Source organism: Hemicordylus capensis, chromosome 1, assembly GCF_027244095.1.
Source record: "Hemicordylus capensis ecotype Gifberg chromosome 1, rHemCap1.1.pri, whole genome shotgun sequence".
NCBI classification, from domain to species: domain Eukaryota; kingdom Metazoa; phylum Chordata; class Lepidosauria; order Squamata; family Cordylidae; genus Hemicordylus; species Hemicordylus capensis.
The window spans coordinates 347119017-347143372 of NC_069657.1; the positions used below are offsets into that span (position 1 = coordinate 347119017).

General features: G+C 45.3%; 1 protein-coding gene across 4 annotated transcripts in view; it reads left to right on the top strand.

Annotated features, from left to right (window-relative positions):
• Window positions 1-24356, top strand: part of TMEM200A (transmembrane protein 200A) — an 85799-nt gene that overhangs the window by 43875 nt on the left and 17568 nt on the right. Inside the window, exons 1-2 of one of the 4 annotated variants that reach the window (XM_053286642.1) lie at window positions 14529-14625; window positions 21386-21459. The exons of 2 other annotated variants lie outside the window; for them this stretch is intronic. The gene's annotated coding sequence lies outside the window, so the exon portion shown is untranslated. Of the gene's footprint in view, window positions 1-14528; window positions 14626-21385; window positions 21460-24356 lie in introns of those variants that run through there. One more of the 4 variants, XM_053286646.1, reaches the window with a different exon arrangement.

The following is a 24356-nucleotide window of genomic DNA, read 5'->3' on the forward strand; positions in this document are numbered from 1 at the left end:
AGGAGGGAAACCTGGGTAGCTTTTCCTCCTACCTTGCTTCCACACAATCACTTCTACCCAGATTTTTCCTTTTACCTTGCTTCTACACAGTTGAAAATAGGGAGCATACACAGCTCCCAAACCTGTGGTATAACACATTTTTTGATTTTGTGAATGACCTCAGCATCTTGGCCACTTCACATACTGAGGTGAGTCTCACGATCAGTGAGACTTGCCTCTAGGGGGTTTGCGGGGAGAGTGGGCTTAGCCCGCTCTTCCTGCAGACGAGCAGGCAGGAAGCCCTGGGCAGCCGGATCAGTTGCCCACATGACTGCCGGCTCCATTACGGAGCCAGAGGGGGCTGCGGGGACCGTGGGTTGCATGACCCCCGGAAGTTCCAGGATGCCCCACGCGAGTGTGTGGGAGGCTGCTTGCGGCCTCCTGGCCGGGGGTTTCCTCATGTGTTGCCATGGCGCGGAGCCACGCTGTAGCAACGCACAACCAAAAAACCTGGGTTAGCGGAGCACTTGCTCCACTAACCTGGGCTAAGGGGAGGGGGAATTAGTGGAGTTTGCTGCCAGGAGCTGCACGGCTCCCGACTGCCAAAAAGCGGGCTAGGCTCCCTTAGCCTGCTTGTAGGCAGTCGTGAGAATTGCCCCATTGTGAAGCTCTCCTCATGGTCAGTGAGGAGAACTGCCAGGATTAACTGTGGGGAAGGAGGGTTTACCTTTCCTTCCCTGCAGACTATCTGAGGGGGTTCCCTGCATGGATGGATCAGTGGCTCTCCTGCCGTCCACCCACACGTCACCCGGCAGCTCAGGGGTCAGGCAAAGGGAAGCACCACCGTGTGGTGCCCCCCCGAGCCCCAGTAATGGCATTGCTTTCCTGGGGTACCCCCTCCCTGAACCCATGGCAGACACATGATCAGAAAAACGGGGTTAGCAGAGCACTAACCTCATTTAAGACGGGGGCATTTAAATGGGCTTGCTGCCAGGAGCCACACAGCTCCTGTTGCAGCACACGGCCAGCCAAAACTGGGCTGGGCTCCCTTATCCTGATTTCGGCTGGTCATGAGAATAACCTCTGTGGCTGTCAGATGCAGGTTACTTTAATTGTTCAGTGCGGCAGCTGTTACTGTGTGGTGAGCTGCTTCCACGGATCTCCTACCATGCGGATTGGGTGTCTTTTCTCCACATTGCTGAAAATTGTCTTTGAGACCATTTAGTGTGATGCAAATTGTTTAAATGGCATAGTGAACTGCTGCACACAGCTTAGTCACAGCAAGTAGCAGCCACTGTTCGTAGCAATTTAAAGCAGGATAAATGTAGTGTATGTGTAGCTGTAACATTTAAACTGGCTCCCAGAACACATCCAGACCAGGGACAATTGGGAAAGGAGAAAACAGACAGCAATCTAAAATACTGAGATGGTGCCTGGTACTGTAGGAAGAAATAATTGAGGCTGTTTGGGATGAAAGTAAAATGTGTTGTGGCTTGCTTATCTCAGTTATATATTGCTGTCATTGGTTAATGGGTGGGTGAGTGTGAGAGAGAAATATAGATAGATAGATAGATAGATAGATAGATAGATAGATAGATAGATATAGATATATAGATATATATACACACACACACACACACTAGCAAAACACACAGGAGAGGAGATACCTGGGCCATTTTCTGTGGGAGTGCAAGCCTCACACTTGGCCAGAAAGACTGTCAGCCCTTTAAATCCTATCCCTCACTCAGTGAAAAAATCTTCCTTAGGCAGAAGCAACATGCTTATCTCCCATCACCCACACACCCCCACCTGGCCGGGAGGGAGGGGGGACTTACCTGAAGAGAAATCCAAATGAAAAATGAAAGTAGAATAATGAATTTTTAAAAGGAAGATATCTCTGGAAAATATATTCAAAAGGTCTCAGTAGGAAGCATTTAAGCGAAGGGAGAAAATGAGACATTATGACAACCATGGCCTTCATTATACCATGCGTGAAAGTGGAAAGTGCATGATGTCTGGCTTTTCTTTAAGGAACTGGAGGGATTTTCTTTTCTCTTCACTCTATCTTGTTCATACTGTGCAAAAGGTTCCTATGTAGAGCATCTCTCTCTTTTTGGCAGAATTTAACAATGGTTACATTATCTTAAAATGTTCAAGGCAGAATAGCTGCAGCTTTTATGAGGGAGGACAGCATGTAGTCCTGCTATGATATCTTCCAGAAGTTTCAAACAGGTTTAAAAATAAACAGTTCAGAGGCCTGTTTCTGAAATTGTTTTCCTGTGTGCTTATTAAATGCACATGTGTGCATCTGTGCATGTACACTTGAACTGTCAGAGGGTCCAGAGTTTGAACCAGGACACTGAGGATGGAGGCTTGAATTTTGTCCAGTGAGCTACCCAAGACTTTGGAGCTATTCACATGACCTACCAGGAGGGAGGGGGGTGGGGAGGCTGCGCAAACCCGGCCTTCCCCTCCAGATGATCAGTAAAGGTGCTCTGGGAGCGGACTGCGCTCCCAGGTGATTGAGCTCCGGGGGGGGGGGTAGACAATGTGTCCCAGTCTTCGGGTATCCCACAATGCACCACATGCCAAGCGTGGTGCATTAGGAGATTCCCCAGGAAACAGGTGCTCTAGGCCCAAGGAGACACAAGATCCCAGAGCCTGGGTTAAGGCCAGAGAGGCCCCAAGTGGGGCAGGTGGCCAGGCAGAGCAGCCTAATTAATGGCCAGCTGAGATGCTGTGAAACCAAGGACCCTGGCTAGAGGGGCCGGGGGAAAGGTGGGGGTGAGTGAGGGAAGAGGAAGTCGCAGACAGGCACAGCTGAGGGGGATAAGGGAGAGACCAGCCTGATATGGCAGGGCGGAGGTCCAATCAGTGGGAGCGTGGGATGCATCAATTGTCTGGAGGGATTTAAGGCAGGCTTGGCCAGTGATGAGGGGCCGTTGATGAGGGCAAGTGGTGGAGGCCTCTGGAGAGAGACTGTCACAGTAACTCCAAAGAGCCTGGAGGAGGAGGACTCAGGTGAACCAAACCCCCTCCCCTCAAAAAACTCTGAGGCCCTGCCTGGGGGAGGTGAGAAGGAGAAACAGAACAGCTGTGGAGAAACTAGGTTCGTGACAGAAACATAACCAAAAAATTATCTCTGTCACACCTTTTTTTTTTAGTAGGGCTGTCACAGCAGACACCCATTTAGCCAGAAAACTCATGTTTTCACAAAAATATAAAACAAATTCTGGTCCATCGTATGGTTTTTACTTGCTGTGGACAGAGAATATGAACACCCATACAACAGGGAACAGGTGGCAATCCTAGCTATGCATAAATTCCCATTTTCAGTAACCTTCCGCACATCAAATAAATGCCTTTTGTTGCTGTCCTCATTTGACTAAGTCTTCTTAGAGAAGGGGTGCAATAGTCTTATCCAGAATGTCTAGGAGCATTTGTGAAATACATTTTGGGCAAACACAAAACTGCAATAGGCTGGTTTTTGTGTTCTTTGGAAACAAACATTTCCCAGTGGACTGGCTATATGCTCAGCTCTGGCAGAGACTCTGGAAAATTAGAGCAATTAATTTTGGATATTTTTCCAGTGACTCGAAGTTCCCTTTGTGATCTGTCCTCACGTGAAACACAACATGCCGCAAGCAGAGAGCAGGTTCATTCCAGAAGGTGTCTGCAGAGCATCCAAATACCGATGACAAGTTTCCAGGCTGCTGCTATGGTTTTTACTTTTGTAAATACATCCATCATGTTATAGCTCTCTAGCATGCAGATGTACTACTACTGCTAAATGCCGTGGTACACAGTCAAAAAAACAAGTCTTGAAATCTGATTCCTGAATGTATCAGAGATATACATCTAAAGCTATTTTTAAATTTACAAGAAACCACCATCCTCATGCTGCTGCCTCCAAAAAGCAGGAGTATGGCTAGCCGCTCCTACCATACTTTCCCTTCACATCACCCACTGAAAGCTGCTCCTACCTGCTTCACCTTCGATCTTCACATGCAGGCTGCATCTGTGCCATGATAACTAAATGTCCAGATGTTAGGGACAAACAACAGGAAATTGTTATTTGCTGAATTGTGCCCAGTCTCTTTCCATGTTTACGGAGACATAATATGCTGGATCACATGTTCCTCCAGAGTTTGCGAACTGTGTGTGCTTCTGTTTTGCAGTCATGTGCAAATAAAAAGCAAATTAGGAGGTGAGGGAAGTGTTTGTCTGTGAGGCATCCGCTGGGTAGGAGAGTTTTCCCTCCTCCCTCATTAAACATCTGGCTACAGCTACTGGGTAGGATGGAGCCCTCCTACCCAGCAGGAGCCTTGCAGACAATCACTTTCCCTGCCTTTTCCCTTGCTTTTTCTCTTCTCTTCTCCACCCTCCTAGCAATTTGAGCCAAGATTTGTTAGAGCTCAGACCAAGAGCACGAAATAATAGATTATCTCGGAGCTTTAGTAAAACGCCTTCTTATCTACCATGTAACCATAAGCAGCCTTGCCCAGCCCTCAGACAGACACCACACAAGCAATTTCCAGGTTGTTTTCTCTTAAGGCAGGTGCAGCATCTGCCACAAATGCAAACAGCTAATTAGAGTTCACGTTGCACCTTTCTCCATAACTCAGCCTGAGGCAAGGAAAAGAGTAGCTAGATGGAGGTGAGAGCTCTTTCCAAAGACACTCAAAGAGTACAGACTATCTTCTGATTCTGGTCATTATCTTTGTTTTACTGGATCTTGATCCATGTAGGGAAGGATACAAACAGCAGAGCTTTTTGCAAAACAAAGCAGGAAACTTCTGGTCCTAAAATACTGGGCCAATAATTAAGTGTTCAATTGCCACTGAAAGCATGTCCAATGGATTTTTAAATTTTTATTTTTAAAGGGCTAGACTTATGCAGGGGGATTATCACCTGGGAGTAACTTCTACTCACCATGGTAATCCAGCAACTTGATAATGACAAACCAGTGTTAGAGACAACCAACAGGGGAAAGCCTTCATGGACTGTGTGTGAGAGTACATCTGGATGGCAGGTGTTGGAAACAGAATGCTGGACTAGGGGGCTGACTTTGGATTGACTCATCAGCAGTTTTATTATGCAACAACCAAAACCAATTACTTTATTTTGCCCCTTATTGACAAGCCATTTTCTCTTTTTAGAGATTCATTTTCTTTTCAGAACTCTACAAAAAATAAATTCTCCAAATCATCCCTCTTCCAAAAATTAATTATCCATACTCCCCAATTGTTTTCCCCAACAAATTTCCCACTTTTAAAAATTGGATTTTCCCCCTTCCAAGGGAGCTTTTCCAAAATGTCATCCTACATTAAATTTATTTTCTCTTCCCAAACCTTCTCCAGTTACTTTTCCCTTCTGCTTCTCTCTCAGTAATGAAACAACATCCCTCCTTTTCTTGTTCAGTTATCTTAGCTGTCTCCCATTCAAACTGGATTATCACTGCAAAATGTAGCCTGATCTTTCATGTGTCTTAATATCTTAGTTAACCTGGCTCCTCCTCCAACTTAAAGAGGCGGAAGAACAAAGGTGTGCAATTTTAATCATAGGTGGCTGCTGTCCAGTCAGCAACGCGTGTGCAGCAACCACCATAATGAGCCCATGTCCCTCCACTACTGATTCTTCCTCTACAATCCATGTTGGTTTTTTGTGCTGTCCTTCCAAGAAAAAATTGCCTGTCCATGGCCATAAGATTGCCTACAGCAAAATAAAAGCTGTCTAGTTTAATTCAGGATTGTGCAAGACTGACATAGACAAATACCCTGATGCAGGAAACTATGGGTACTTGAGAAGTCTGGGTGCTCACTCCTGAGCTTGCAACTTCACATATTTATCAAGCTTAAGAGTAGAATCATCTTTCAGCCCCAGTTAGATGTGTGAGCAGGAGCGGAAGTGAGCTTGTCAATGTAATGAGACTCCCACAGGAGCCCTCATAGGACCAGTTAAACAAGCAGAAAAGAAGACTCAGAGGCTGTTCACACCTGCATGCAAAGCCGAGCTAAGGAAGCCCAGCCTGGTTTTGCACATGCATGTGTACCACTAGGACTGGGCCTGATCCTGGCAGCACTGTGATGGCAAACCCACTTGTGTAGCCTCCTTCCAAAAAGAGGTTAGAAGAAAGAGCACTCTCCTAACCTCATTTTTTGAACTGTCTGTCGGCCGTGGCTGCTTGCAGCCACAGCTGACAAACTACAGCACTCTTGGGAAGGGGGATCCCTATAATGCACCATGCACCCTGGAACCCAGACCCTCAGAGCTCCTGGGAGCAGCCGGTGCTCATTTGGGTGGGTGATCTGCCTGCCCAAGGGAAGAAAATGGATCATCTGCGGGGATATGAGCTCTTCAGGGCTTCTTCCCTGCAAACCCTATTGCCATATCTCACTGCTTGTGAGAAACGGCTCCCAGAGTGAGTCCAAGTGCTCCCTACTCCCATCCTGCCTAATATCAGATGAGCATTTGGAGGGGCTTTACTCAGAAATTACTCCGAGCACCAGTCGTATAAGAAGACTCTAGGCTTTGCTTAGTCAATTGCTAAGCAAGAGGAACCAGCTACATATTAGCACAGGGCTGGACTGGGAGCACTGAGAGGGCACTGGAATGTGTATGGGGAGGGTGCCAGGTTTTGAGCAGAATAGGTAATTAAGGGTGGGAGTTGGGGCGCTGGGGCGCCATGCGGGTAGGGTGCACCAGGAATATGCCCTGTTGCCCTGTGGGCTAGTCTGAGCCTGTGTTAGCACAGAAATCTTTTCTCCCAACTCTATGGCCTCTTTGCCCCCAGGGGAACAGATCTGCACAGGGAAAATTGTTTCTGTTTACAAATAAATCAACGGATAGGGCTAAAATACTAACAAAAATTCTGTTTATATGGCTAACCCTCCACCAACTACCACACACCTCTCTCTCACACACACACCACACACTTAGGCCCTCCAGCTGTTGTTAAACTACAACTTCTATCATCCCTGATCATTGTGCACTATGGCTGATGGGAGCTGCAGTCCAACAAGAGCTGAAGGACCAATGCTATGTAGTCCTGCCATGCATTGTGGTACTTTTATTCTCCCATGCAAGGTTTACAAATGCAAAATACATGGTTTCATTAAAAGGGTTAAGGAGCAGATTTAGTCTTTCTTTCTTTCTTTCTTTCTTTCTTTCTTTCTTTCTTTCTTTCTTTCTTTCTTTCTTGATTGATTGATTGATTGATTTGATTGATTAAGTGCCATCTCGTTGGTGTCGACTCTTAGCGACCACATAGATAGATTCTCTCCAGGATGATCTGTCCTCAATCTGGCCTTTAATGTGCATTCATTGTTGTCGTAATCGATTCCATCCACCTTGCTGCTGGTCGTCCTCTTCTTCTTTTTCCTTCAACTTTCCCCAGCATTATGGACTTCTCAAGTAGGCTGGGTTTTCACGTAATGTGTCCAAAGTATGATAGTTTGAGCCTGGCCATTTGTGCCTCGAGTGAAAATTCTGGATTGATTTGTACTATGATCCATTTGTTTGCTTTCCTGGCTGTCCATGGTATCCTCAAAACATAGGAACATAGGAAACTGCCATATACTGAGTCAGACCATTGGTCTATCTAGCTCAGTATTGTCTTCACAGACTGGCAGCAGTCTGGGTTGCAGGCAGGAATTTGGTTGCAGGCAGGAATCTCTCTCAGCCCTATCTTGGAGATGCCAGGGAGGGAACTTGAAACCTTCTGCTCTTCCCAGAGTGGCTTCATCCCCTGAGGGGAATATCTTGCAGTGCTCACACATCAAGTCTCCCATTCATATGCAACCAAGATGGACCCTGCTTAGCTATGGGGACAAGTCATGCTTGCTACCACAAGACCAGCTCTCCTCTCCTCCTCCTGGAGAAGTCTTCTCCAGCACCAAAGTTCAAAAGTGTCAATGCTTTTTCTATCTTACTTCTTCAAAGTCCAGCTTTCGCATCCATAGAGTGTCACAGGAAAAGCCATTGTCCGAATGATTCTAATCTTTGTAGGTATAGACACGTCATGGCATCTAAATATCCTTTCCAAGGCTTTCATTGCAATCCTACCAAGTGCTAGTCTGCGGTGTATTTCTTGACTGCTGGATCCTTTGCTGTTGATTGTCGATCCTAAAAGGCAGAAGCTATCCACCATTTCAATGTCTGTAAGTGTCAATGGGCAAGCCTCTCTTGCCCATTGCTAATATTTCCATAAGGCGAAATGATCTACACTGAAGTCAATGGTATTGTTCACATCCACAGAGGCATAGTCACTTTGAAGTGCCAAAATCTTTTAACCATATTGAGAGGGATGAACTGATCATGTTCACAGGTATAGGACTCAAGGGAACATAAGAACAGCCCACCAGATGCCTCTGGGGAGCCCACAGGCAAGAGGTATGTGCATGCCCTCTCTCCTGATGTTGCTCCCCTGAAACTGGTATTGAGAAGCATTGGACCTCTGAGGCTGGAGATGGCCCACAGCCATAAGACTAGTAGCCATTGATAGACATGTCCTCCATGAATCTGTCTAAACCCCCTTTAAAGCCATCCAAGCTGGTGGCCATCACCACATCCCATGGCAAGGAATTCCATAGATTAATTATGCGCTGTGTGAAGAAGTTAATCCGCTTGTCAGTCCTAAATTTCCAGACCTTCAGTTTCATGGTGTGACCCCTGGTTCTAGTGTTGTGAGAGAGGGAGAAAAATTTCTCTCTGTCTACCCTCCCCACTCCATGCATAATTTTATACACTTCTATCATGTCTCCCCTTAGTTGCCTCTTTTCCAAGGTAAAGAGCCCCAGATGTAGCCTAGCCTCATAAGGAAGGTGTTCCAGGCCCCTGATCATTTTGGTTGCCCTCTTCTGCACCTTTTCCAGTTCTACAATATCCTTTTAAAGATATGGAGACCAAAGCTGTACGCAGTACTCAAAATGTGGTTGCACCATAGATTTGTATAAGGGCATTATAATATTAGCATTTTTATTTTCAATCCCCCTCCTAATGATTCCTAGCATGGAATTAGCTTTTTTCACAGTTGCCGTGCACTGAGACGACACTTTCAATGAGCTGTCCACCACAACCCCAAGATCTCTCTCCTGGTCAGTCACCGACAGCTCAGATCCTATCAGCGTATATGTGAAGTTGGTGTTTTTTGCCCCAATGTGCATCGCTTTACACTTGCTTACATTGATCCGCATTTGCCATTTTGTTGCCCAGTCTCCCAGTTTGGAGAGATCTTTTTTGAGTTCCTCATAATCTGTTGTGGATTTCACTACCCTAAATAGTTTAGTGTCATTTGCAAATTTGGCCACTTTGCTGGTCACCCCAACTTCTAGATCATTTATGAACAAGTTAAAAAGCACTGGTCTCAGTACCGATCCCTGGGGGCCCCCACTTCCTACTCCCTCCATTGTGAAAACTGTCCATTTATTTCTACTCTCTGTTTCCTGTCTTTCAACCAGTTACCTATCCACACATGAACCTGTCCCCTTATCCCATGACTGCTAAGTTTACTCAAGAGCTGTTGATGGGGAACTTTATCAAAATCTTTTTGGAAGTCCAAGTATACTAAGTCAAATGGATCACCTTTATCCACATGCCTGAAGCAAGATTTTCCCTTGCAGAAGCGATGCTGGTTCTCCTTCAACAGGGCCTGTTCTTCTATACGCTTAACAATTTTGTCCTTAAGTATGCTTTCCATCAATTTACCCAGCACCGAAGTTAAGCTGACCAGCCTGTAATTCTTGCTATTCATTCCAACTGAGCTTCCAGTACTGTGGTTTTAAATAAGTTCCATGCTTTCTGGAATGATTTGACCCTCCCGACTTTCCCTTTCAACTTATTTCTTACCAGTCTCCTCATTTTTATGCAAGGCATAAAAAGTGTTGTGCAGTATGTCAGCTATTACCAGAAATAGGGAGGGATGGCATATCTTTAGCACATCATCACTTGTCCCTTGGAAAGGGACAGGGTACAAACCAAATTAAATCCATGAATAAATGAATACAAATATTAAAGGGTTATGTGCATCAGTGCTTGGTGGCCTAGCCCTAAATTGATTGGTGTTGCTGATTCCAAAAGATTATTTTTAAAATCTGGGTGTTTTTTTTAAATACAGAAGAATAGAATTGATCCTTGGCATAGTGGTTTTAACATAATGGTGTTAACATTTCCTTCAGATATGATGGCATTGTTCATTTAGGATTGTTGCAAAAATTCTGCAGCTGCAAATATTAATGTCTTATCTGTTATTAAAATCCTGATTACAGCTAGTGCTGTATGAGAATGCATTTGGTTCCTTATTTGGTTTGCTATTCTTTCCCCCATTAGACAGATGTTCAGACAGAACGGATATAACTTGTAATGAGGCAGCGGATTTCATGCCAAATGGTTTGCAGATGTGCTCAGTTTGCATTCATCCTTGAATGCTATCACTTTGATAAAGATAAATAAGTTGCAAAGGTTGTGGGTTTTTTACTTTGCCATGTTAGTAGATTTCCCCCCTTGCTTTGCTGATAACCTGCCCTAAATGTTTAGAAGTTATTGAAACCAATATGTTATGGTGTTTTAATCATCAACACAAATACAGCTGATTTATACATGACAAACATTGACCTTTGCCCAAGGGAAAAACATTATCAGTCAGCTGATGGTTTTCAAACATAAAATGTTCCATAACTGTGGAGTCAAGAGCCTGTGACTGCAGTGACTATTAAAAGATGTATAATGTTCCAGTTGTCTGTAGAGAGTCATATAAAGCTTGTCTCCTCTTTGTTTTCCATTCAGATAATGAATGGAATTATAACCTGGGCTTTATATGACTTTCTTTTCCTCACTCACTCAGCATGATCAGAGCTCCACTGGGCTCTCTTGCATGTATTACCGTGTGCACAAGCAAGCAGTGACTGTTCCATTCACTTCATTATTGACTGATTGATTGATTGATTGATTGTGTTTCTGTACCACCTAGTATAAAAATCTCTAGGTGGTGTACAGATTAAAACATAAGATAAAACAAAACATTTAAAATCCATAAACACAGATACAAATCACAATAGATAAAAACACACTTAATTAAAAATTTAAATTTCAGTTAAAAGCCTGGGAAAACAGGTGCATCTTCAAGGTCCTCCTAAAAGCAAACAGAGAAGGAGGTGCTCTTATTTCAGCAGGGAGTGAGTTCCAAAGCACTTGGCGCAGCCACAGAGAAGGCCCGGTCCCGAGTTGCCACCAATAGGGATGTGTATGAACCTGTTCAAAGGCACTTTTATGGGTCCTTTTATGGGTTTTTTAAAGAAACGTCGACGTGTGCACGTGCACCTGGTACTTCTGGCCACTTCCAGCCGAAGAGGGGAAAGGAGCGGCAGGGAGGTACACTGCCGCCCCGAGGGCTTTTACAGGCAATGAGCACCAGCGGGGGGGCGGGGAGTGGGGGGAAGGGTAAGTGCACCCTCCCCCACTCTTAAAGTGGCACACCCTCTGGCCTCGAGCCACCCCTGCCCGGCTCTGTGCACATCCCTAGCCACCAAACGAGTTGGCAGCAACCATATCTGGACTCTTCAGATGATCTCAATAGGCATTTCACTATGGGTCAGATTCATGAGGCCCCTTTCAGTCATTACCATAGGAACAGAGAGAGGATAAATGCAAGTAATCCATAATTCCCCCCTGCTTCTTTGTAATGTTTGGAGTAGCTCCAATCCTTTAAAATGGATTGGCAACCCAGAAATCTTCACCGTACCTTTTAAACACTTGTATGTAGTTCAATACAGAGCAGTCATGGCTTCTCCCCAGTTTCCTTGGTCCTCTCATCCACTTCAGGAACATAGGAAGCTGCCTTATACTGAGTCAGACCACTGGTCCATCTAACTCAGTATTGTCTGCACTGACTGGCAGCAGCTCTCCAAAGTTTCAAGCAGGGGTATCTGTCACCCATACCTGGAGATGTCAGGGGGTGAACCTGGGACTGCTCTTCCACTGAGTATGGCCCCATCCTGAAGGGAATATCTTACAGCACTCACATGTAGCTACCCATTCAAATCCAAGCCAAGGTGGGCCCTGCTTAGCAAAGGAGACAGTTCATGCCATCCTCCCTCTCATGTAATTAGAGCACTGCAATAAGCATATGAGAGGGAAACAAGATCTGGATAGGAGGAAGAGCTGCAGCAACTGTGGCTGAGGACTGCTCCCAGCGATGGTTTCTTACATTTCGTCTCCCCTTTCCCAATGTACTTAACTGCTCTCCAGAAAGCATGGATGGTGTGCTAATGCTGAAATGATCAGCAGAGTAAAATCCAGGGTATTGCTGGAAGTAAAAGTGATATATGATTTATGCAGGGATTTGTGGCAATAAAAACCAGCAGCTGGTAATAGAGTGCAGGATCTGTTTACAACTCACCCTTCTTATTGCTCTCACCATGCCCCACTTTCAGGCTCTTGAACGACTGATGGGCATTTTGATTCACAAAGCTCTCCGTAGGATTCTAGTGTGAGGGGGAAAGTTCTGAGGCTGTTTGCTTAAGCCAAACCTCTTAGTATAGAAATCTCAATGGTTTCCATGGCATTAGACCAGAATAGCTAAAAAACAAAGGTGGCGGTGGGGGAAGGCAACCCAAGGGTCAAATGTAGCATTTCACACAAGATGGGGAACATTACCTGGATAGCCCTTTTTAGACAGGAAGGCTTCTTCCAGAGGGGTGATTGGGACTGGACAAGTAGCAAGTGGAGGGGCACTTCACCCTTTCCCCACTGGCAGTTCTCCACCTCCCAAATATCTCCTGCCAGCTGTTGCAGAAGCAACGTTCCCAATGCTGCATTTGTAAATGGCAGGCATGGAAAAGGCCAGTAGTGGTGTGTCCTAATGAGCCAAGGGGGCACAGACAAGATGCAACCACCCCTGGTTATGGGCAGCCTCCCTCTCCCATATCACTCCAACCTGCCCCACCATTAATGAGAGCTGTGCTGTCTGCAGGCTGGCCATTCACCAGTCAGAATGGCTACACAGGCTGCAGTTCCACCTGTCATGTGGCCAGCCTGCAGGCATTGCAGTTCCTTTTAATGCTGGGGTGGGGCAGGATGGAAGAGAGATGCTGCCGATAACCAGAGGCAGCTGTGTCTTGTTTGCCCCCGCCCCTGGCTCTTTAGGATGAGCTGCTGTTGGAAACGTATAAGGTCTCCCCCAACCCATGTCCTCCCATTGCTTCTCTAATCACCCCCCAAAAGGTTTTCCTCTTTCAATAGGGTAATGTTCTGTATATTTGCATTTAACATCTAGTTTGGCCCTATAGCATTTATTCTGAGCAGTGCTTGGCAATATCTCCTCGCAGCTGTGAAGCCAGCCAAAATAATGATTAAAAACATGACATTTATGTTCATGAAAACATTGTCTCGGAAAACTTACTTGAAAATGGAAAAGAAGCAGATTAGTGTTTTTAATTAGGAGGCAACAACACTGACAGCAATCCATTTCTTTTCACATCCTCTGGTTCTAGAAGTTTTCTGCTCGGTCTCTGAGCTGATGGGTTGTAGGACAAGAGATCATTGTAGTTTCCTAACGTTGTCTTAAGATCTCTTCCCAGAGAGGAACAAATCTTATTTGATTCATTATCCCTTTCATGTCTGGATGCTGGAGCCAGCAAAAACAGTATGGTCTGACTGATTTAAACAAAATGTATAAAACAGCCTAATCCCATGCATGTTTTCTCAAAATGAAGTGTTCCGAGTTAAATAAGGCCTACGTCCTAGACATGCACAGGATTGACGTTGCAATGCTTAATGTAGGATTTCTACAGTCATTTGCCCCCACCTGAAGGTCCACGTGTCTGCAGATGTGTTCACAAAGCAGCTGTGTGCACGGCCTCTGCCCACGCTTTGCTAGGCAGAACACAGAGATGTGGCAGGTTTACTCCCTTAACAACAATTAACAAGATATTGCCAAGATTGTGAAAGCTGTGCTCCACTGCCCTTACGTCGCCTAGATGTCAGACATCTACCACAAGCGATGCAGCTGGCAATGGATGCTTCTCATTCATATTGAGGAAACCATAGAATTTGAAGGGGGTACATCTCTTGGGGAGAAGGGTAATATGCCCCCCTTCTGTCCGCTGACAGTTTCTAATGGCTGACATCCTAAATAATGTTGTACATGTGCAAACAAAAAAGCACATCCACAGTGACTGCGGTTCCACTTCAGCGGCACAGCTGCTCACGCGGGGGCGGGGTTTTTGCTGGCCTCCCCTTCCCCTGGAGGTGCTCTGGGCAAGCTAAAATTATGTCCTGGAGGGTTGCTCAACCCTCAGAGCACATCTGTGGAATGGGGGGATCAGCCCAAACCACCCTGCCACACACACACAAGTGGCCGTGCTGCTCAAGTAGGATTGCAGCCACTACATGTGCACAACTTTAGGATGTCAGCCAGTGACTGTCTTTCCTCACATTTCCAGTGCTATCTGTTTCCATCTGGTTACTCCTCCTTTCTCCTCTGCCTTCTTATCTCTAATGCCCATTTCTACTTTCTAGAGGAAACCAGTAAGCCAAAGAGGAACCCTTCCTGTGGGCTGAGCTTTTGCCAGATTTCCTGCAAAGGCAGCTCTCCCTGCTGGTGGAAAACTGAAATTGTGCAGGGGATGTTGCTTGGCTTGAACTTTGGAGGTTTGTCCTTGCTGTATTTTCTTGACAGAGTTCTTTTCAAAATTCCCTTCTTGACTGAGAGTTAAGTTTTCAGGATTTCAAAGACGGTTTCATTTAATCATTTAAATCTTTCAAGGTTTACACTCTACGTTGTGTGTGACTGTGTCAGCTAAAATGCAATCCATTTATATTCTGGTAAAGAAGACATTTTAAATGCAAAAACGTTTCAATATTCATGTTGGTGGGGATATGGGGAAACAAGTTTCTGTGTTTGGGGAATATGCTCCCTCCTCTCTCTTTTCTCAGTATGCATGGTAGATTATGTCGTTTGATAAGTGCATTTTTTGATTCAGACGTACAACCAAAATCACAAGCAGTAGTCAAAGATGGTACCCAATACTTTTAAAGTACTTACACAAGCTCAGCTTGATTTATTCCAAGAAGAGGGAAGCAGTAGGTCATTCATTACTTCTATAAGAATGGGCCTTTATTCTGCCTTAATGCAATAAGTGTTTCCTTGTAACACTGCATAAAGGACACCTCATAGAGACATGCAGCCAATGTTTTATCAGAGAATCACATCTAATTCTCATGTTTTATTTAGTGGATGGCATTAAAATTGTAAACATATTGTACTTCTGCAAACCTATTTGTGTACTGTTGAGAGTGAGAATCAGAGTAAATGATATCTTGGAGATAATAGTGTTACCTCAGGTTTTGCTCTCACTGTAACAATGTCCCCATGCAAATTGCACTTATTAGAGATTCCAGACCTGCAGGAAGGGCCTTGATCTCTGTTTTGTATATTACCTATCATATAATATTTATTTATTGGGGCCATTCACACAACCCAATAGGTGGGTGGGCGGGGGGAGGCGTTCCCTTCCCCCCAGATAATTAGTGTTTTTGTGATGGAAGCGTGGAGTGCTGCTCTCCCTCACGGCTCCTCCTGCTCCATGCATCACGGAGCAGTGCAGATTGCTCTGAGGCCAGGACTCCTTGTCTCTGAGAATTCCACAGTACACCATGCACTGGGTGCAGTGCACTGCGGGATTCCCCAAGGGGATGGGTGCTCCAGGTGCCCATCTGTATCAGCATGTTAACTGTGTCAGTTAAGATGAGGTGTAAAAATGGCATTCCATCATCATGTTCCTATTCAGCCCAGTGTAATATCCCTCTTAGTAGCTGTTGCTAATCCCACCCTGGGAAAGAAGACAAATGAAACCGGGAGCATGAAGCCAGGAAGAGCTACAACCTGGTGATACATCCTCCCTCCCTCCTCTGTTCCGGCTTAGGGCCAAGAAAGCCCTTGGTATTGGAATACCATATTCTGGCTTTTCAAATCCGGGCGCCTAATTTGCATATTATGTAAATTGGCTTAAAATAATTTTTGAGCAGAATAGTGACTGCATGTTTTGCTCCATAACTCCACTTTTACAAGGGCTAGAGCTTAGCCGCCGCCTCCTCCTCCTCCTCCTCCTCCTCCTCTAATGAAAACTGAAATTCAGGTGAATCTTGGTGGGCTAAGCAATCTGGGTAAGATGCTTAAAATCCGGGTGAAACCCGGAATTTTGCAGGGCATGGCAGCTCTGGACTGCCAACAGATTGAATGGAAGAGGAAGAGAGGTTCAATGGATGACACTGCTGCACTTGTAGAATTTCAGCCTTGACATTTACTATCCTAGGTGGCATTTTGGGGGACCTTGTAGAGATGCATTGGAGACAGATTTATCTGGCACATCTCTTGGGGCACCTCTTGAATTTCTTCCTGGATGCATTCTTCCCCAGGGTCTTGTAGAGCTGAAATATCAAGGCAAAGTGTTGCACCTGCGCAAGGATGCATTGTTGTAGTAAGAGAGCAACCTAACAGAATTTTCCAACCAACTGCATTGGTGCATGGGGAAGCAGCAATTGTTGATGCCCTTCCCTTCCCCAAGAATCCCCTGTGCCATCCACAACTATGTCCCAAGGGCTGCCCTCGGGGACAGATTTTTGGGTGGCATTGTGGGCTTCCTGGGAAAGAGTGGGGCATTAACAAATGCTGCTCCCTCACAGCACCTGGTACAGTTAGTTGGAAAGTTCTGTTAGTCTGCTCCTTTGCTGCACCGGTGCGTCTTTGTTCTGTATGTCGAAAACCAAGCATTAAAACCCCATCTTGTAATGGAATAGATCAAACTGTAATTCCTAAGACAGGTCTTTTCAGTGCATGAATATTTTATGAGATGTTCACTAGAATTTATTCTGCTGATATTATAATGGGCCCTGGCATAGAATGTTCTTGGCACTTAAACACCTGTTGCATGCAGTACTACATCACCAGCAGGCAAGCTGTGAGAAGAAGCACTTTGGCCTATTTTCAAGATTTTCTCTGAATTAAGGTTTTGTGGTGTGTTTTGGTGATTTGAGCCCATAATATATATCTGATTGACCTATGCCATCTTTAACTAAACATCAGAGGAATAATGTAGATAATGCAGTCACAAGTTAGGGGCCTTTGGCTTAATTTTTTACTAGTGGTTCCCAGGACTTGAGCCTAGAATCTGTTTTCAGTACTAGAACTGAGCCCTGGAATATTAGGACCATCAATATATATGGTCCTGCTCTTCATATGTATAGAAGAAAAAGTGTTTCTGGGCATTTGCAGAATAACTTTCTCTCCCCAGGAAGTAATCATAGCCTGTATCCACATATTTTGAATAAAGTAATATAGCAGATGCCATAGCTTCCTAGAAAGTCTGAGTGCCAGCACCTTTCTATTTTGAACGTAAACACTGAACCCAAGCGATTCTGTGCACCGGAGACTATTTTCTGGGGTGGGGGGATGCCAGACATCAAGGACATCTTGGAAGGGGAGGCCTAACATCTGTTGCAATATTGCAAATGTGGAAATAAGACCTGGATCCCAGAATCCATGCTCTCTATGCTGTGGCTCATAAAATGCTGACTTCCTAGCGATGAAGTCAAACCCCAGGAGAAAAAAGAACATGTGGGATGAATGGCAGAGGCATACCTAGGGAAAATAGCGCCTAGGACAAGCACTGAAATTGCACCCCTTGTCCAAACATCTGACACCCATCTTTCAGATAACTTTACCATCATATCAGCTGAAAAATACAAGTCAAGCTCGTTAATCTTTTAATATTTCAAAAAATATTTAGCAGTGGATGTAGCCAGACCAAAAAATGCTGGAAAACTACAAATTTCAGTATGCTGGGGCTCATGAAATACCCAAATACTATGTGGAGGTGTACTTGGAAAACTAAATAGAAGTGCCTGTCTAATTCTCTACTATGCATTGTAGCATCACTATTATATAAGTTTTAAAAATAAATGGAGAATTTGGCTTTTCCCAGATACTCTGAAAATAATTAAAGGATATGCAGAGTAAACTGCGTCACTGCTTGGAATATATTCTAGTCTTTCAGAAAGACAGTTAAAATGAGAGAAAGAGAGCAAGAAACTCCCAGTGGGCCTTAATACTAAGGATTTCACACTGATTCAAAGACAAACTCACCATTAATAGCCATATTATTAAGACATCACATTTAACTCACTTATCACAAGAAGCAAAGTAAGAGCAAATGAATACAATCCTAGCTCACAAGCTTCAGCTCATAGTGCCAATCTGAATATGTGTACAGTGACTTATGTTATGACTTATATTATATTAATTTTTTAAATTAACTGTAGCCCCTTTGGGGGGCTTCCTAAAGGCCATGGGGAGGGGGTCTGCAAAGGTTCCCCCTTGCCCCGCTGGCCTGTATGGCCTCGCAAGGACCATTTGAGCATGTGCGGTGGCCATTTAATTTTTTTTAAATGGCCGCTGAAAACAAAATGGCCACCACGCATGCTCAAATGGCCTCTGCGAGGCCTGGCATGGCCTAGGACCTCACAGAGGTCATTTAAGCATGCACGGTGTCCATTTTGTTTTCGGTGGCCATTTAAATTTTAAAAAACTTTTTTTTAAATGGCACCCCTCCATCAAGTGGTGCCTGGGGCACATGCCCTGCCTGACTCACCCTAGTGTCAAGGCCACTGAACAGAACTTCCCCTTCATCTCACACTGGGAACTAATAATATCACTTCTGCTAGGGAAGTGTGAGCTTATAGGTTTTTATGCAGCTTGCTTGCACATCCAAAATGAAGGTTATCCTGCACATTAGTTAAGAAAGCCAGCTATTGTATTGTCCAAATTAGGCATGTGCAAAAGCTGCTGGAGCACTGCCGCTCTGCAATTCCATTTCTCTTATCTTGAGCAGCAGAAACTCTGGCTGCCGATTTGAATTTCAGTAAGCTCCAGATGCGCATCAAGACATTCAATACAATCAGTGTCTTATTTTAAGTATTGATGAGTTTTGTTTGCAGCCGCATTGCAACTCATGGTATTGGAGGGCTGCACTGCTGTATCATGTGATGAATGCGTGGCTGCAAAGGTGAAAATTCAATATACAAGAAAAAGAAGATTCTGATAATCAGAATAAAAATGAAACATCCCTTTTCCCATCAAGGAGTCAGCAAGAGAGCTGTATGACTGAGGAAATAGTGGGCCTGGTTTTATTGAAACAGAGGACCTGTGGGTGGTTGGGGAGATGTGTCTGGGAGAGCAGAAGAGTGGGGATGGTCTGGGGACAGTGATATCACAGATAGCAGGCAGAGGGAGATATGGTGGTGAGAGCAGGGCAGGCTGTTACAGGGGGAAATGGTCCAGGCAACTGAGGCCCGTTCCTTTTTCCAGCTCTTTTCCCAACCCCGTAGCCCCAGGGAGCTCTGAGAATACACCCTCGAGGATTAGGGTGCTGCTGTTGGATGCCAAGTCAGTAAATGCTAAAACATCCCTCATCCACAATTTGAGTGTGGCTGAGTATGCTGACCAGTGTTCCCTCTAACAGAGATTCCCAGATGTTGTTGACTACAACTTCCAGAATCCCCAGCTGCAATGGCTTTTGCTTGGCGATTATGGGAGTTGTAGTCAACAGCATCTGGGAATCTCTGTTAGAGGGAACACTGATGCTGAGTTGGTATGTGTGATGGAGACCTGGTTGGATGAGCTGGGTGGGGTTGGTATCAGCTTTGACCTCCAGGTTTTCTGATCCTGCAGCAGCCCCGCCTTGAGGGTCATGGAGGGGATACTGCAGTCATCTATCATGAGACCTTTTCCCTTTCCGGGTGCCTGGTTAGGCAATTTCAGAATTTCAAGTGTTTGTCCTTGAGGATGGGCCTCTGAAATAGGCTGGGGATTCCGCTGGTGTACCGACCACACTGCTGCACTTGAGTCTCCCTACCTGAGCTGGCAGGGGTAGTCTTGGAGGTGGCTTTGGGTTCCCCCAAGCTTATTGTCTTGGAGGATTTCAGTGTTCACATTGAGGACCCCCCCAGTAGGAGCAGCTCAGGATTTCGTAGCCTCCATGGCAACCATGGGCCTATCTCAGTTGGTATCTGGCTCTGCCCACATGGCAGGACATATTCTGGATCTGTTTTTTGCCAGCTGAGCAATAAATGATCTGGAGGTGGGGGAGTTTGAGATAACTCCCTTGACATGGACAGATCACCATCTGGCGGGGTTTAGTTTGACTGCTCTATCTGCCATCTTCAGGGGTGGTGGACCAATTAGAATGATCTGCCCCTGGAAGCGTATGGATTTGCTCAGTTTCCAGACAGCCCTTGAGGAGTTTCCAGTGTCCAGTGCTGGCGACTCTATTGAGGCCCTGGTGAATCTCTGGAACAGGTAGACAGCCTGGGCTGTTGACATGGTTGCTCCTAAACGCCCTCTCTGGCTTGGTGGAGCCAGTTTGCATGCCACTTTGCAGGTTAAGTTGCTCGCATCCATGCTGATTTGGCAGTTCCAGAATACATGTAGGACTCAGATACCATCTGGTCCTATTGTGTTTGATTCCTTTTGGTTAGTGCAGCCTGAGGATGTGCACAAGATTCTGGGCAGTGTGTGGGCAACATCGTGTGCTCTTGACCCTTGCCCTTCATGGCTATTAAAAGCTGCCAGGGAGGGTACAGGCAGATGATTGGAGGTGATTATTAATGCTTCGTTAAGGGAGGGCAGGATGCCATCATGCTTCCAGGAGGCGATGGTAAGACCATTATTTAAAAAGCCCTCCCTTAATCCCTCCAACCTGGATAACTATAGACCTGTCTCAAACCTTCCCTTTTGGGGCAAGGTGATAGAGCTTTGGTGGCATCCCAGCTGCAGAGGGTCTTAGATGATATGGATTATCTAGACCAGGGATTCTCAACATTGGGTCCCCAGATGTTATTGGACTTCACCTCCCATAATCCTCAGTCCCAGTGGCCCTTGGTTGGGGATTATGGGAGTTGAAGTCTTCTGGAGACCCAATATTGAGAATCCCTGGTCTAGACCGGTTTCAATCTGGCTTCACCCTGGATATGGGACTGAAACTGCCTTGGTCACTATAATGGATGACCTATGCCAGGAGCTAGACGGGGAGTGCATCCCTGTTGCTTCTGTTGGACCTCTCAGCGGCATTCGATACCATTGCCCCTGGTATACTTCTGGGCCACCTCCTGATTATAGGGATTGAAGCTACCGCTTTGGAGTGGCTTCAGTACTTTCTTGGGCTGAGGTGCTCTGGGGCTACTGCTCGGCTCCTTGGCAATTGGTCTGTGGGGTTCTGCAGGGTTCAGTTTTGTTTCCTATGCTGTTTAACATCTACATGAAACCACTGGGAGGGATCATCCGGGGACTTGGACTGAGTTGTCAGCAATATACAGATGACACTCCTCTCTATCTCTCTTTGTCAACTGATCCTAGGGAGGCAGTGGATGTTCTGATTCGCGGGCTGGATCTGGTCTAATAAACTGAGATTGAATCTGGACAAGACTGAGGTAATGTTGGTCAGTAGGAGAGCCAATTGGGATGAGGAGATTCTACCAGTTCTGGATGGGGTTGCACTCCCCTTGAAAGAGCAAGTGAGCAGCTTGGGGGTATTGCTGGACCCAGCTTTGCTTTTGGAAGTTCAGGGGGAGGCAGTGGCCAGGGGTGTCTTTACATGGCTTTGGCTAGTGCACCAGCTGTGTCCCTTTCTCGAGAAAGCAGATCTGGCCACAGTTACCCATGCCTTAGTTATGTTACTGCAATGCGTTCTATGTAGGGCTGCCCTTGAAGAATATTCAGAAACTGCAGCTAGGGCAAAATGCAGCAGCTAGGATTTTATCTGGAGCTGCCCACTGGGATCACGTCACACCTGTTTTGAAAGAGCTGCACTGGCTGCCAATTTGTTTCATAGTCTAATTCAAGGTGCTGGTTTTTACCTTTAAAGCCCTTAATGGTTTGGGCCCGGGGTATTTGAGGAACCACCTACCCCCAAGGGTTGCTGCCTGCTAGACAAGGTTGGCTGTGGCGGGGGGGAGGCTCTGCTCCGTGTGCTGACAATGAGGGAGGCTCGGCTGTTATGCACATGGGGCAGGGCCTTCTCAATTGTTGCCCCAGACTCTAGAATGTTGTTGCAGTGGCCATCCACTCCTCAGTCTCCATCACAGTTCTTAGAAAGCATGTGAAATCTTGGCTTTCTACCCAGGCTTTTATATTCTAGCTTAATATTTTAATTGTGTAATTTTTATAGTTTTGTTTTAACTTTGTGTGAACTGCCTTGAGATTGTTTTAATGAAAGGCGGTATAGAAATTTAACAATCAGTCAATCAATCAATATAATAATGAAGGTGGCGTGGGGAGCAGTGACTAGTGAACAGGACAGTGTACAGCTGCTATATAGGTGCAATACGGGAAGATGTGTTCCTTTCAAATGATCCACAAGCTTTCAGGAGCAAATATAGCTGTGGAACTCTGAATTGGGCTAGTGAGTAATGGTGGAATGCAACACACATTGCATCCCATCCTTGGACAACCATCTGCAGCAGATCAAGTTTAAAACAAAAACAAAAACCTTTACCAGACTTGATGCACCTATATTTTGGCTGTTTCTTTGTGGTTGTGCCAGGCCTTTGGGCCATTAAGCTTCCGTTAGTAACCACCGATGTCTTGCAGCTTTCTCCACGGCCTCACTGACATTGAATTGCAGTGAAAGCAGCCACCAAAACTCACTGATTGTGTGTTGTGTAGTTATTTCTCTAACAATAATTGCCAGTGGGATTATTGTCTTGCTTATTTCTGCAAACAGTCTGTTTAAACAAATGGCAAAGGGGAAAACTAGAAAGAGGTATTTAAATAGCAGACAAATAAGGAGCCTGTGGACAGTTGCCAAGGTATGTTCTTTGTTTGACCTAGTTCTGTTTATTCTATCACAATAGCATTGGTGTTTGTATCACTAAGAAGACTAATAATATAAATGTTAGGTCTTCTGGCACTGTTGTTCCTGCTTAGAAAAGGCTATTATTGTTGGTGGTGGTACTGTTGTTGTTGTTGTTACCCTTTACGTCACTGTGAGGCTGTTCTCACACGCAGCCTAACCCAGGCTATGGAGCAGTGTTCTCTCTAATTTTTTTCATCTATGTGTGAAATGAGTTTTGTTCTGGATTGCAGTATCAAGACAGTGTGTGCACACATGCATTCAGAGTGGGGCCTTCCTGATTCAACCTGAGTGGGATCTAAAATTAACTGCGTGGACGTCAAAAATATTGTGAGTGCTCACATGTGCGCACGCCTTAGAGGGAACACTGCTAGGGACACCCAGCCCGGGTTAGGCTGCATCCCCTGCTAACTTGGCAAAGAGGCACCTTTTACCGCGGTGATTCTCTTTTATTTAGCAGGGGGAGAGTAACTGGCCCTATTCACCCTCAGCACAGTACCTCCAGTGTCTGTTGCTGGTGTCTAGCTGATGTTTCGTTTTAGAATGTGAGCCCTTTGGGGACAGGGAGCCATCTTATTTATTTATTATTTCTCTGTGTAAACTACCCTGAGTCAGTTTTGAAAGAAAAGTATAGAAATTGAATACATACATACATACATAAATGTGAGAACCGCCTGGATTGGCACTACCTAGCCTGGCTTTTAAGCCCGGCTGTTAGCTAAGGTTAAGGGAGCAAGCTGTCTCTTATCCCCAGCTACATCCTCGTCTATGATCATGGGCTGCTTCCAGCCCGGCCGCACACAGAGATGGGCACCTGTATTGTGGGCTTCACGGAGGCTGGTACAACAAGTCCTGGCCTCAGATCAATCCACCCTGCTCTGCACTGCACAGAGGAGGTCTGATCATATGCTGATCATGTCCCACCAAGCAACAAAGGATCACCTGCGGTGTGTGTGTGTGGGGGAGGCATGGTTTGAGAAGACTTCCCCCTGCACGCACGCCTGGTCGGTCGTGCAAATGGCCCCTGTGTGTGTTTGTGCTGCCATTCCGTTTACCTCTCCACTCCTCCTCAGCAAATTTAGTGTGAATAATACTTCAGTTCTGAAGTGCCTTGTGACTTCCCATTTTTAGAGTAAGGTTAAAGGATTTCTCTAATAGCAGTTGCCCTCTTTGCAAAAATGAGAGGTTCATTTTGCAGCAGTTTCCCTCCCTAACCTTTTCTTTTCAATCACTTCTTGCATAAGGAGTGGAAATGTTATTTTCTTACTAATTCCGTTGGCCTAAAACAGCATCACAGTCATAAAAGAGGATTTTTAGCCTTGATATTTATTTATTTTTACATTTGCCCCTAATTTTGTTTTAATTTGTTGTGATTTCCAGAAGCAAAAAAAATCTGAAACAGATTGGGACATGAACATCAGGATTGAAAAGGCAAAGATTATATCCTAAAATAGAAATATGTGTCATGGATTTAAA